Below are 13,899 nucleotides of genomic sequence, written 5' to 3'. Positions count from 1 at the left end.
GTTTCTGGGGAATTGGAAGCAACGGAAACTTCATTTTTAACGATGAAGTTGGCTTGAAATGTTTTAGTCTGCTATTTGAAGAACGGAGAAAGGAGGATGAAACAACTTATCAACCTGTGAAGGGTAAAATTTTGAACTATTTGGAAAATGTGTGGTGTGCAAAAAAGAATTTTAAAGGAACATATGGCAAAGATTATGTCGCACTTCTTCAGAAAGTGCTTACATTGATAACTACAGCACCCCAATATTTCGGGCAGGCGAATGCTGGAGAGGACAGAAACCACTTCAATGTTTTGACCGTCAGCCTCTGCCAGATTTTAAACTCTGGGAAAAGAGCAGCATGTAAGTATGAGGCAGCATGTAAATCCAAACGTGAAAACATTGTTAGATGTTTTAGAAAAGTCTGCAAAGATAGAGGCGGTAATCAAAGAAAATTTTGGAGCACTATCAAACCTTATTTGAATTCACGCAACAGTACAAATGACAGTCGTATTGTTCTCAAAGACAATGATATGATTATCAGGGACCCTCAAGCGGTGGCAGAAACTCCGAACAATTTCTTTACAAGCGTCGCACGTGAAGAAACCGGTCAAGCAAAACCAACTCCGGATTGTAGTCACATTTCTGACCTTTCTCGCATACAACAAAACTTACCAGCCAAACCTCCATTGTCCTTAGAGAAAACAAATTCCGCTGAAGTAAAAGAGGCTATGATGAAGATCAAAACAAACAAAGCAACAGGCTGCGATCAAATTCCACCAAGAGCAATTAAAGCATCTGCTGAAGTTCTATGCCACCCTTTCAGCGAACTTTTTAATTACATCCTAAACAAATCCAGGATACCTTAACAATGGAAACTCAAAGAAGTTACACCTGTATTCAAGAAAGATTGCTCTTTGACTAAATCCAATTACAGACCAATCACTATCTTGCCTTCCTTGTCAAAAGTTTTTGAAACGCTAGTTCATACAAGAATTAGCCCTTACTTTGAAGATATATTTCACAAACACCTATTTCACAGAACAGTGGAGAAAGGAATTGGACCAACATAATATCATTGGAATCATGTTGATGGATCTTTCCAAGGCATTCAATACCTTGCCACACGAACTGCTGGTGGCCAAGCTCAAGTCCTATGGAGCTGACGGCAAAACTACCAATCTAGTTCATAACTACCCTGCAAATCGGCGTCAGCGGGTCAGATTAGGAGATCAGTTTTCAAACTGGGAAGAAATCTCAGTGGGGGTCCCACAAGGCAGCGTACTGGGCCAGCTATTATTCAATATATTCATGAACGATCTTGCTTATGCTGTCAAACAGAGCAGACTATCTGCGTACGCAGACGACACGCAAATATTTTTCGCTGCCCGTACACCAGAGAAAGTTGAAAAAATGATTAATGCAGATCTTGCCTATGTCGATCAATGGTATGAGCAAAACGGCATGAGGAGAAACACTTCCAAGTACCAAGCAATAGTAATGGGAAAGACCCAGGTTAAGCCCCAGTTCCATTGCGAAGACATTGCTATTCCAATTACTGAAGATCTTGAAATGCTCGGAGTTACAGTAGATGACAAAATGAAATTTGAGAAGCACATAGGCAAAATATGCCGAAAAGTCTTCCAGCAGATTGCTGTACTTAAGCGAATGAAAAAGATTCTTCCATTCGAATCAAGAAAGTGTCTTTACCTCGCATTTATCATCCCTCATTTTAACTACTGCTCAGAGACATGGCATTTCAGCAACAAAAGTTTATGAGCGTGCCCTCCGTTTTGTCTTTAACGAAAAACAAAGGCCCTACTCCGAACTACTCAACAAAATAGGTTTACCATCACTTGAGAATCAACGCCTCGCAAAAATAGTTTGCACAGTTTTTAATGCAGTTAATAATGAACATGCACCAAAAAGCCGGGATAAAAGAACTGATCGGTCTTAGAAATAATAAATACAATCTAAGAGGAAGTGACATTTTAAAGCGACCAAAGGCCAGAACTACAACTTATGACCTTAAATCGTGGAGGTTTACGGCACCAAAACTCTGGAACTCATTACCTGACTCAAGCAGAACAGTTCAAACTTACAAGGGTTTTAAAAACAGGATCAGAACACTAGATCTGGCAGGTCTACTTTGATCGAGTGAGCTTTTCACACAAAACGAATTGTTGTAGTTTTTTCATATCCATTTATTTCTTCATTGTAATTTTTGTGTTACGTATGATGATTAATTTGTATTAGAAATTTAAATTTTACCTAGTATGCCAGTTCATGTTTTTTTAATTTGTGTTAGTTATTTTAATCATTTAGTGTGGAATACCTGTAAACTAGCTGGTGAGCCTAGCTTGCTGGTCTCACAAAAGCTAAGCGTATTTTTACAATAAACTGCTATCTTATCTTATTGTAAAAGCAGATCAATGTGAGGAAAATGTCAAACAATGCTCTGAAAGAAAGAGAAAGATTCAGCAAAGTTTTGAGAGGGAGGAGGAACAGAGGATAATGAGTTCTTTGTGGTGGGCCAGACCGTAGAGGTTTCGTGGAATGAAAAGGATTTAGAAGGTACTAGCTGGAAACCAGGGTGGTAAAGAGGGGAAATACAGCAAATTGACTAGGAGAACGATGTTTTTTTTATTTGGTACTTTAAGGATTGTTCTGTGTACAGTCTCGATACTACTGGGTCTCTCGTAGATGGCATTACTCGGCCAATTCAATTCAATTTTTATTTTTCACACATACAACGAGATCCAGTACAATACATAAAAAAAAAAACAATGAACTTTTATATTACAAAGGAGGATTAAAAAGAATTAGGATAAGTTTGTTTGGTTTAGTGTGAGCAGTGCCCAAAGGAGCATGCTGCTTTCGAGTTGGGCATGTTGTTTTCGTCCAGTTAGAAATAGCCATTTCCTTGACTTCTACTGCCTGTACATACTTTTATGTAACGTCTTTAATTTTAACTTTCGTTCTGTTACCTTGCATAATCAAGAGGATACAATTTACTGACTGCAAATTACCCAGATTAAGGGCCTCGGTGCCACAGAATATTTTGTTTTGTTGTATACAGTGCTTGCAAATGTTCGCGTGTTGCTATGCAGCATTCTTCTTCGAACATGTTTAATTTCTCATTCTCTTTCCTCGCCCAACCTCTGGAAGGCTTGGCTGCTCAACTAGTAATTTTACGCTAGCAATGGCGAGGACATTTTGAATATAACATCTCTGTAATTTATAAAAGCACACGTTAATGAGCATGCTGGATGACAAGTAAGGTATAAAAAGTAGAGTTAAGAAAAGTAAATAATATTTCTTTTCAACATTTCAGCATCATTGTATATGAGTTTACATGATTATCACCCAAAGCATACATGGACACTGGCAGTTTTTGCAAGGCGATAGAGATAATTTCTTGAGCTCTTGGGAAAGTTGTAAATGTAAACTACGCAAACAACAAAGAATTAAGCCGTGTTTTGTTGATGTAAAAAATCAACCATTAGAGTTTTTTTCTTTTTATTCTGGGAATAGTTTTTCTTAGCAAAAAAATAAACAAGTAAAATGGCGAAGTGTTGTAAAAAGCTGAACAAGAGTAGTCCATGTTCTTTCAATAATAACAAAAAAATTAATCGTAATATTGTGAGTCGTCAATTTTCTCAGTCTAAATAGATTTTGAACTTCCCAGGGGCTGAGAGAGGAGGGTTTTAAAAACCCGGAAATTCCGGAGGGGTGGGGGGTCTTCATAAACCCTCTGAAAGGGGTGGGGAGTTAAAATAAAAAACCTTCCGTGAGGGGGGGGGGGGGGGGGGTATGGATATTTTCTGGAACTGCACATTATTATCATCATCATCATCATCATCATCTCCATCAATACCTCTAAGATGTCAATAAATATGGTAATTTTTCATAGCGTTGGTGTCTACGTGTGTGCAAAGCAAAGGTGACCCGCCTTGCTATTTTCATTGAGCAATCAGATTGGAGAATGTGATTAATTTAGTCATGTTTTTTCCGAAGGCAAACATCCAGGTAAAAGATTAGGTCATCATGTTGTCGCATGATGTTGATGTTGGTGCTGTCTCATGTGGTCATGATATTGTTATGTTATTTGTTTTCTCGGCAAATTAGCACCTCTTGTTGCTAGAGGTCTTGCTCACCTCATTCATCCTGAGGGTAAATAAATGTATGTATGTACATGTATGTATGTTACATTACACTTAAAAATATTGCTTCTGGTCAAACTTTTGTCAAACTTTCTCATAATCATGTTTTTTCTCGTTTCTTGGTGTGTGCAAAACTTTCATTGAGAAGACCAGTAGAAACAAGTAGAAATTACTGCATTTATTAACTTGAGCCACCTGGTTATCATAATTAGCCAAAACAGTGACAAATTCTTTTAGATTTTGAGAAATAAGAGTTATGTCTCAACAGAGTTATTCCATGGTTTAGTAGCAAAACAACAGTTGATTGTGTTCATGTTCATGTCGTGAATTTATTTCAGATTTTGTCACCAACTGTATTTTAACAATCTTCACTGCTTGTGGTTTACGGGTTGAAGCAAACACGTAAAAACAACTGAGAAGGTTATAAATTTGTTTGGAAATAAACTGTTGGCAAGTCATCAACTAAACAAAACTATGTTGTCTGAAAACATTTTCTGACATACTCATGGTGAATAACTGTGATGTTCTGTTCAGGTCAGAAATGCTGATGCCTGTAGTTTTGAATGAAGTACAAAATAAATAACATTTTCATGTGGGATAACTATTCTGTTAACTCACCATTAGAATATTATGGCCAGAATAGCCAAATGATGGTGGTGGGGGTATAAAAAAATCTAGTACAAGAGGTGTAGAGTTGGGCAAAGTGGCAACCTTCTTGTTTGTTAATGAATTGGGAAAATAAATGCAAGGGTTTTTTGTTTGACGAGTGCTACTCATCCAGGCATTTTCATTGGATAGATCCTAAAACCTGATGATGTCTCTCCACAGAACACTATGTCACATGATCTGAGTTTGAACCAACCAAACTTGGAGAAAACAGCAGTAGTGGTGAACTATAGGATCCCAAACTTATTTTAAAAAACCTAAACGAAAAAATGGTATTGTTAAGGATGCTACAGGATTTTATAGGACCTTAAGAAAGAAACATTATTTACTGGAGAAGCATTTTAGTTTTTTTTATTGCTTTTTGGTTAGGATTGTATAGGACCCTAGTTTTGTATCTTTTTAAGGTGTTGTGTAGGATTTTGTCCATGGTATGTCGTGTAGAAATAAATTATGTAAAAGGTTTATTTGTCTCTGTTAGGTTGATGGGTTAACTCTCAGAAATGCAGTTCCTGGAAGAATCAAAGTATGGGTGACCTTTCACTCCCTGGAGATTCCATTGACTTGACAACAACAGCCAAGTAAGAAGCCATGCTATACCCATGTTGGGGATTCATGTCTTAGTGGTTTGCGAAAGTTTGTATCTGGTAAGTACTAACTAGCAGTAATCAAAGATTATACGAGTATGAAATTAATGTGATGGTATATTTCCAGCCTGGTAAATGAATGAGAATGATGTATTATTCCAGAAAGCGACACAGGCATACTCGGAAAAAAAAATCCGAGTGCTCCTATCAGGAGTCGAATCTAAGACCTTCCGATTACTAGTTCGGATGCTCTACGACTGAGCTACAGGAGACTCGTGGGAGCTAAGGCCATTAAACTAGGTTCATGGGACAAATATCCTGCATACTGCTAGGATTTAAATGTCGAACGTGTGGTAAATGAAATAAATGTGATGGTATATTTCCAGCCTGGTAAATGAATGAGAATGGTGTATTATTCCAGAAAGTGACACAGGCATACTCGGAAAAAAGAAATCCGAGTGCTCCTATCACAAGTCGACTTTTGAATAAAGTACCGAGTATGCCTGTGTCACTTTCTGGAATAATACATCATTCTCATTATAGGAGTATGTTTGACAACTCAATATTACATAAATTTGGGGAATGGTGTAGTCTAGACTTGCCACAAGTTGAGTTCTTATATTATGGCATTGATGTGAGTAACAAGGGTGAGAAAGTCAATTTGTTCTACAGTACCTCTGTGGATTCGAATTTAATTTGCATATTCGTGCAGTGTTATAGTTTACTGCTTGCCTACCTGATCACATGCTGAAATAGATGTAGTGAATAAACAATTCTCAAATGACTGAGAATTTTAAATTCCATGATGTATCAAGATAATCTGAACCATACAAAGGCTGTGTATTGGGACAGTCTCTCCCCAAATGTGTGTGGAAGGTGTTTTGAACCTGACTCATGGCTAATAGCTTGTTTTTGGGCCCTACCAAGTCACAAATTTCAGAAATTCTAAAAAGCACTTCCAGAGTACTGTCTAGTACTCATGAACACAAGATTATGACTCTTTAGTTTCTATTTCAGGCCCAAAACAATAGCTTTAACCCTTTAAAGGGGCAGTATCATGAGAGATATCATGATTTTTGGCCAAAATTCACTAAATTTAAACTTTGAACACAGTGTTAATTAATTTCTCAATCACTAATTTAAAGAAATATTAATAGTGATTCTAAGACGAAAGGTTGAACCAAAATATAGTACAACCGGCAATTTTTAGTGGGTTACAACAGCGAAATTTGAAAACGCCCACCAGACATTTTCAAATTTGAACCCCTCTCTATCTTGGTCATCTGCCGGCAAAAATATCTGTGGATAGTTCTTTGCATTCTGATAGTCTTTTAATGGATTTTTTCATTATATCTTGGCTGCTATCAACCAAATAGTGTCTTTCGGATTTTCAATGTGTTACTAAAAATAGCCTGATACTGTCACTTTAAGCTCCGAGGGAAATGCCAATTTTTTTAAAATTGTTAACTAATAACCAGGAGACCACATTTGAAAGGTATTTTCTGGGGTATGCTATAAATCACACCAAAAGAAATGGAGGAGGTCACAGATTGAATTGACAGGTGCCCCAAATGAAATTTTTCCTGTTCCTTGTCCAGATTGGGTATGTCCCTAAACTATAGCTTAATGTGCAGCTCTCAGTGCATTGGTTGTTGTCAGATATTAACTTGGCCTAAAAAGCACAAAGATAAAAAGTTCCTAAAGTTGCAGGGGTGGTAAATCAAGTCTTATATAGGAAGGGGCATGATATTATGCCTTCCATGTGCAGATCTTTCCAAGACAGTTTAGTTGTGCAAATGCCATGCAAATTGACTGAATATTTGAGCATGTAATTGCGTCTTGTGCAATATGGCACTATCAGGGCTTAAAGGGGTTAACTCCTTTGTCAGAAAGGTTTGACAGTTGATGTTAAATTGGGAAACCAGGGGAAAATTAAAAAGTAAGACAAACAGTTTCAAAATCTACATGTCTTTTGCCATAGAAATTTTGCACAAATAGTGCAATGTCAAATGCAAGACTTCTGTGCAAACAGCCAACAAATTGATCAACACATCTTGACCGCTAACAAAGACTTAATTCATTTACTTTGCGTTGATATTTTCTGATTTCTTAGACCAAACCAAGCTTATTTAAACCAATGTTTGTCTTGTACATTCATTATTTTGCCTTCACTACACCACCAAACAAACTCGATGGCTGAGGCATAAGCGAATTGGTTGACCGTAGAATGTCACAAGTTTCTCAACCACCTCTTGTTACAAACACACTAACCACGAGTCTTTGATACTACAGTGAAGCTCAAAGATAAGTGAACTACGTACCAGATTACCATACGCACGTAGTATGCATATCTGTATGTTGTCATATGCATATTAATACAAGGGTATACGTGTTTTACCTCGTTGTGTGTCTTTATTATTCCTTACCATACCTTTGCTTTGTGTGGCATTATGTTGCACAACAAAATAAATCAATGACAGCTATGATATTACATATTAGAACCTTGCTTCCCAAATTTCTGATAAAGAATGGGCGATTAGGTATTGCAGTCTACTTTTTTCAGGAAAAAAATAAATTGTGAAAATAAATTACTTCTTTGCTTGCTTATCTACTAATGACAAGCTCAAATGACATGAAAACATCAAGCTGTCCTATTTTGGGTCTTGCCCTTGTTACCACTTGCTCTTTTCTCTTAAATTGATTCTTTAAGAGAAAAATTATTAACTATTATTACTTGCTGGAAGTGTGACAACAAACTTCTCACTTGCTTTGCCACGACTGGAGAAGCTTGAACATAACCAACGGCATTCATGAAAGATGTTGTATTTTGAACCTAACTCCCCTCGCAAATTCAACGATAAAAATCCTAGTTACCACGTGCTCTTTTTTCTCAAACTGATTTTTTGAGAAACAAAAAGTTCTTGATCTAATTTTACTTTATCTGATTTTTGTGCCAAGTGGTCTATCCAAAAGTGTTCCTGCTTGCTTGCAATAGGTGACTGGTTCTACCTAAAGTTATGCGCCTAGTTAGAGGTAGGGAACCTTTATTCTTTTAGAGATTTTAATTAAACTGAGTGTATGTAATAAGTTAGGTCTGATGAATCTAAGGAACAACAACAGAAAAGAAACACTAATTAGGCAAAAAAGCATACAAGATGTATGCAGATGTTGGGATAATACTTTTATTAGAAAAAGGGCCGGCCGGTTCAATCCAATATGGGTAGGAAGCCAACTGAGGCAACTTCAACAATAATATTACAACAACATCAAAAAGATTTCAAGCTTTCTGCTTGGGTTGTGCAGGGATCTTGGACTATAAAAAAAAGAATGATGCTTTTACACACAAATGTTTTTTATGCTTACCTGATTTAATGTGGTCAAGGCTGCTGCCTAAGAAAAATTTTAGGGAGCCCTTCGGGCTCCTAAAGTTTAAAGTTAGGAGCCCGAGCCACATTGTTAGGAGCCCAGTTTGAAATCCATGTATTGTTTTTCCAAGATCATTACATAGGTTATAGAGGTTCTTGCACACTTTAATAAGAATTCGCCGGGCCTAATAAATAACACGTAAACAAGAATTAACCGAATTATTTACTTTCATTTATTAATTTATTCAATTAACTTCCACATCTGTTGTGTTCAATGTGACCTAGAAGAGCCTTCAAAGAATTTTCTAAAATGTAACAATTAAACTGCTTCTTACCTTTCTTATACACATTCATGAGCCGGAAAAATATTTGAGGGGCTTAATTTGCGTGTAAAAGGAATTTTCACAATTTTCACAATAAAAGAATAACATAACAGTAGGTAATTTCAACTCAGAATTATTTACTTGACTTTCACATTTGTTCAGTAACAGTTGTGTTCCACATGACAACTTAACTAGTCTTCCAAAAACTTTCTAAAGTAGACCAATCCTCTCCTTGCCTTTTTTATACATGAACAGGAAAAACAGAACAGAACATCAAGTGCCTTATGTAAACCTTAGCCTGGATGGATCTCATTAAATGAAGTGCTAAACATTTGAGGAATCATTTAAATTGAATAACATTTTCCTATCTGATTCTGTGCTATAAAAGAATTTTATGTCAATGTAACTACATTGTAAATTCAAAAGATCATTTTTTTAAGTCTTATAAGTTCTCCAAAACAGCTCGGAGTTGTCCAAAACAGCTCCATTTTAGAAGAGCTTAATTAGCCCCTCAAATAGTACTGTATTTTACTCAAGGAAAAACTCCCAATTTTGGGTCCAAAACAGATCCTTTGAATTCACAGTGTAGTTTACAATTAAATCACAGCATTGAGCAATGTTCATCAGTCTTTTGGTTTTGTCCCCTTAAGAGAACTCCAGGTTCTAGCCTCTGGATGTTTGTCCACCCAGTTCTCTCGTCGGGCTCTGACACTGTTTTCTCGCCAATGCTTGACTGCATTGGCAAGGTGCCCAGATGGAGCAAAGGCCTTGACTCTCTCTGATTTGTTCAGGCTGTGGTACTTAACTGAGATACGCAAGTTGTTGTCCAGTGTCCTAGTTGCAAGACTTGAACGCTGAATAGTTTTAGTGCGGTTCATGGAGCTGAAACCTCGCTCACAAGCTGCGGTGGACAAAGGCCAGGTGAACACAATCTCGGCAATCAAAAGGAAGTTAGGAAATTCTTCTTGTTTAGAAAACAACACAGAGTAAATGTCAGGTGTTGTCTTGTGCTTCATTAGACTCACAAGGCTCTTAACTCCCTGCCACTCACTACTGACAGACTCAGCTTTAAAACCAGCTTTTTGCAACTGCTCTTGGTACCTGTTAGCGATTACACAGAGCTGATCACAACCATAAGACGCTAACTATTCAGGATCTGTAGGCCACGTGTCTGGATCTAAAACTGAAGAAGCCTTTACAACTGGGTCGTTAAAGAGGTAATGGAATCGCTCCCCCATGCTCTGTCCAATTTCATCCAAAACAGACTTTCTGATCTTCTCAAATTGTTCAATATCATTGTCTTCCCTTTTGATCTCAATTTCTCTGAACACACTGCCATCCCCTGCTTCTTTCAAAAACGCCTCAAGTCTTGGACCATTTAACGACTTCATATTAAGACACTGTAATTCAAATTTTCGAACTGCTGCCGCTGCGGTTGTAACTGTAAGAAACTCAGCTTGAAAAACCTTACTTAAATGAGCTGCTTCCTCCGCAATGTCCCACAGAAAACTGGTAAAGAGCAACCCTCTGAATGAGGTTAAGAACTTGACCGAAAATGATGCTCGCCCCTGTCTACCACTTGATCCTACACGCATCTCTCTTGTGTTCTGGCAATGCATCATGAGAGTTTTATATCCCCGAAACAGTACCTGGAGTGCGGTTTGAAGATGTGGCAACCATCTAGCTCCAAACACATTAGTAGGCTTAGAGATCTGGTTATCTAGTGCTTCAGCTAACTCTCTTAATTCCCTGAGGGCCTTGGCGCTGTAGTGATATTCCTGGTATAAACTGCGAAGGACATCACGTACTTTCACAAAATCTGGGTATTTTTCTAGGCACTTGACAACTGCCAATTCAAGCTTGTGTGCTCCGCACCAGAATCCCATAAATTCTCTATTTTCTTGCCTCAATAAACCAACCACTCCGTTCTTCTCACCTGTCATTGCCGCACAGCCATCAGTTCCCAGGCCTGTAATTTTCTCCTTCCAGGTGACTGAATTCATGTTGGTTACTCTTTGGAAACAGGAATCAACCGCATCTAAATAACCTCTTCCAGTTCCAGCCTTAGGTTCTTCGATTCCAAGATATGCAGTGACCGGTCTTCCAACTGACTTTTCCAAGTAGCGCACATACATAATGGCTTCCTCAATGACACCATGATCTGTACTTCCATCAATCATTAGGGAGAAAAAGTTACATTCCTTCAATTTGTCTGCGAGATCCTCCTTCATAACAGAGCTTATGTGCTCAATGAACTCAGTACATGCAGATCGTGTTAAGTAAGTTTCACCCAGCTCCACCCCATTTAACTTTTGAAGCGCACAGAGACTTTCATAGTCATCTAATGGCCGTTCTAATGCTGAAATGTAGAAGGCTGTTTTAAATTTCTTCTCCATTTTTTCGTCTTCTTTTTCGTATAACTGCTTACAGCACTTGTACATTTCAGTTTTTTTCGGATCATTTATGGCTTTGTCCGCAGCAATACATTTTTTATGGTTCTGGCTTGTTTCATGTTTTTTTAATGTTTCGTTTTTGAAGTTGCTTGACCCACTTCTCTTAGCTATTTCACTGTCCTTTGATGCTAAAGAAGGGTGCTTCGAGCAAACACCACAGTACATTGATTTCACTGCTGTTCCAACAGGTTGTAAATTTGGGTAGGGTGTGTTAGTAATGAATGGCTGCATTGTGCCTTTTCTTACAAGGTTTATACGCAACCAAGAATGGGCTTGAAGCCACTTCCACTGAAATGACCTTGTCCGTTTTTGTTCATATTCCTTACGTTTGTCCATAGCATTAACGTGATTTTCCCTTGTCCTATCCGATTCATCCTTTCCATCTTCTTCTATCTTCCTATTCACCTCAATCTTCCTTTTATCATCCATCGTCGTTGCACTCTTTACCTTTCTTTCACCCTCCATGTTCTTTTCTGCAGCCATTTTTCTTGCATCCATCTTCCCCTGATCATCCTTCATTTTCCTCTCATCCTCCATTTTTCTCTCATCTTCCATATCTGTTTCGTCCTGCATCTTAAATTCATCTGTCATCTTCGTTTCATCCTGCATCTTCAATTCCTTTTCCATCTTCATGTCATCCTGAATCTTTAATTCTTCCTCCACCAGCATTTTTTCCTTCATCTTTATTTTGTCCTCTGTCTTCTTTTCTGTCTTCCCATCATCCCCCATTTTCATTCTTTTATTGTTTATGCCTGCTTCATTTCTCTTTTTCTTTTTACATTCTGTTGGAAACCAAAAGTCTTCCAAACTAAACGACCTTTTCGGGGGGGATGCTTTTTTAGTGGACTGGTCAGCAACTTTGCGGTAGTCTTTAGCAGTTTTGACTGCATGATCGGCATATTCCTTTTTAAAAAGGGGGACAAAGTGGTTAGGAACATAAATAGCATTTGGGCGGCTGTCTAATCCACCATCCCTTGACCACAGAATATGAAAGCAATCATTATTGGAAAACACGTCTGGCCTGTTAATACGTGGTTTCACTAAGCCATGTAAGAGGGGGCGAATAGCTTCTGCACAACTTGGATAGATTGTAAAGACAGGCCTGGAAATCACTGTGGAAAGTGCCATGATGTGCATCAGCGACGACCATTCACCTAGCTGACATCCCCCAATTGCCTCACTCTGGATAGCAGACTCACGGTTGCCACTGTGCTCCCACTCTGCTATTCCATTTTCTTTCAATGCGAGCGTGAAAACGGTGACTTCTCCAAAGGGACACCCACATTGAAGAGCTTCCCGGAATCGCGGATGGTTTCCATAGTAGGCAGTATTTTCAAACAGCTCAATGGCTGTCAGAATACGAAGACAAGTAGAGTATTCTGTTGTACCCACAAGGGCCAGAGAAATGGCGTGGTACAGGCAATTTCCATCCCCAGCGACTTCATGAGCAATAAGGCCAGTTGGTGCATCACACGGAATAAGGGACTGTGCCAGTTGGTCTTGTTTTAGCTTATCAGATCTCGGGAAGGACTGGTTAAGGTTTAATTTTCGCGAATATTTGTCCCTTAACTTGCAACACAAATCTTGGTTATTGCTAATCAGGGCTTCTTTCAAAGTTTTGAAGTCGGCAACCTGAAATATAAAGAAAACCGGCCCACTCTGTGAACTGTTCAAAACTTGTTATATTTTATTGAGGACCTTGGCCTCAATGAGGCTAGACCAGTTATACACAGTGTAGCGTTACTATAAAGATATCAAGTGGCATTTCATTTTAAAATATCTTATATCTGTCACTAAAGGAATAAAGATTCCCGCGGCCAAACCCCGAAAGATTTTGTATTTGTAAGCGAATAAAAATATAGCCCAATTACAAGTCAGTATCAGAAGAAAACAATTGATAACCGAAGTACCGTATTTATTCACTTGTAAGACGCACCTTTGTTTACGAAAATTTGTGCTTGCTCGATAAAAATTTTCTCAAAACTCGGGGTGCGTCTTATAACCGAGTATTTTCCCGCAACAAAATTTAACTTTGCCAAATTTCCTTATAATTAATGTTCAACTAAGATGAGAATGAATAAACAAGACATTCATCGTTGCATGGTCATCTTGAAGGTAAATTCCTGGTTTGGTTATGGAAAAGAGAGATTCTCCATCTGAGCCGTCAGAACTGGTTACCTAGCACGTGATCAAAATCTGCCCCGATCAAATTTCCTTCCACGACAAAAATAGCCGTGTCACGAAAATGATATTTGTTACATTTCAAGCGCTACTGTCTTAAACTTTCTGCACTTTTCTGTGAGCATGTTCCAGAACCAAACTCAACATCAGTGTATCGAAGCTGTAGAAACTGTACGCGAAAAGAA

The 13,899-nt window shown here is 38.2% G+C and overlaps 1 long non-coding RNA gene and 1 pseudogene across 5 annotated transcripts in view; one reads left to right on the top strand and one right to left on the bottom strand.

Annotated features, from left to right (window-relative positions):
- The window catches only part of LOC146489446 (uncharacterized), a 125,243-nt gene that overhangs the window by 18,839 nt on the left and 92,505 nt on the right, over positions 1 to 13,899 (top strand). For 3 of the 5 annotated variants that reach the window (XR_014864569.1, XR_014864570.1, XR_014864572.1), the window contains exon 3: positions 5,287 to 5,452. This is a non-coding gene — a long non-coding RNA (uncharacterized LOC146489446). The remainder of the gene's footprint in view (positions 1 to 5,286; positions 5,453 to 13,899) is intronic. The other 2 variants (XR_014864567.1, XR_014864568.1) reach the window with 1 other exon arrangement.
- On the bottom strand, positions 8,775 to 12,767 carry LOC146489459 (zinc finger protein 862-like; annotated as a pseudogene).

Source organism: Pavona decussata, unplaced genomic scaffold (assembly GCF_977016875.1).
Source record: "Pavona decussata unplaced genomic scaffold, jaPavDecu1.1 SCAFFOLD_6, whole genome shotgun sequence".
Taxonomy (NCBI): Eukaryota; Metazoa; Cnidaria; class Anthozoa; order Scleractinia; family Agariciidae; genus Pavona; species Pavona decussata.
The sequence above is the reverse complement of the archived record's forward strand: the minus strand, read 5'-3'. Positions and strand labels throughout refer to the sequence as shown.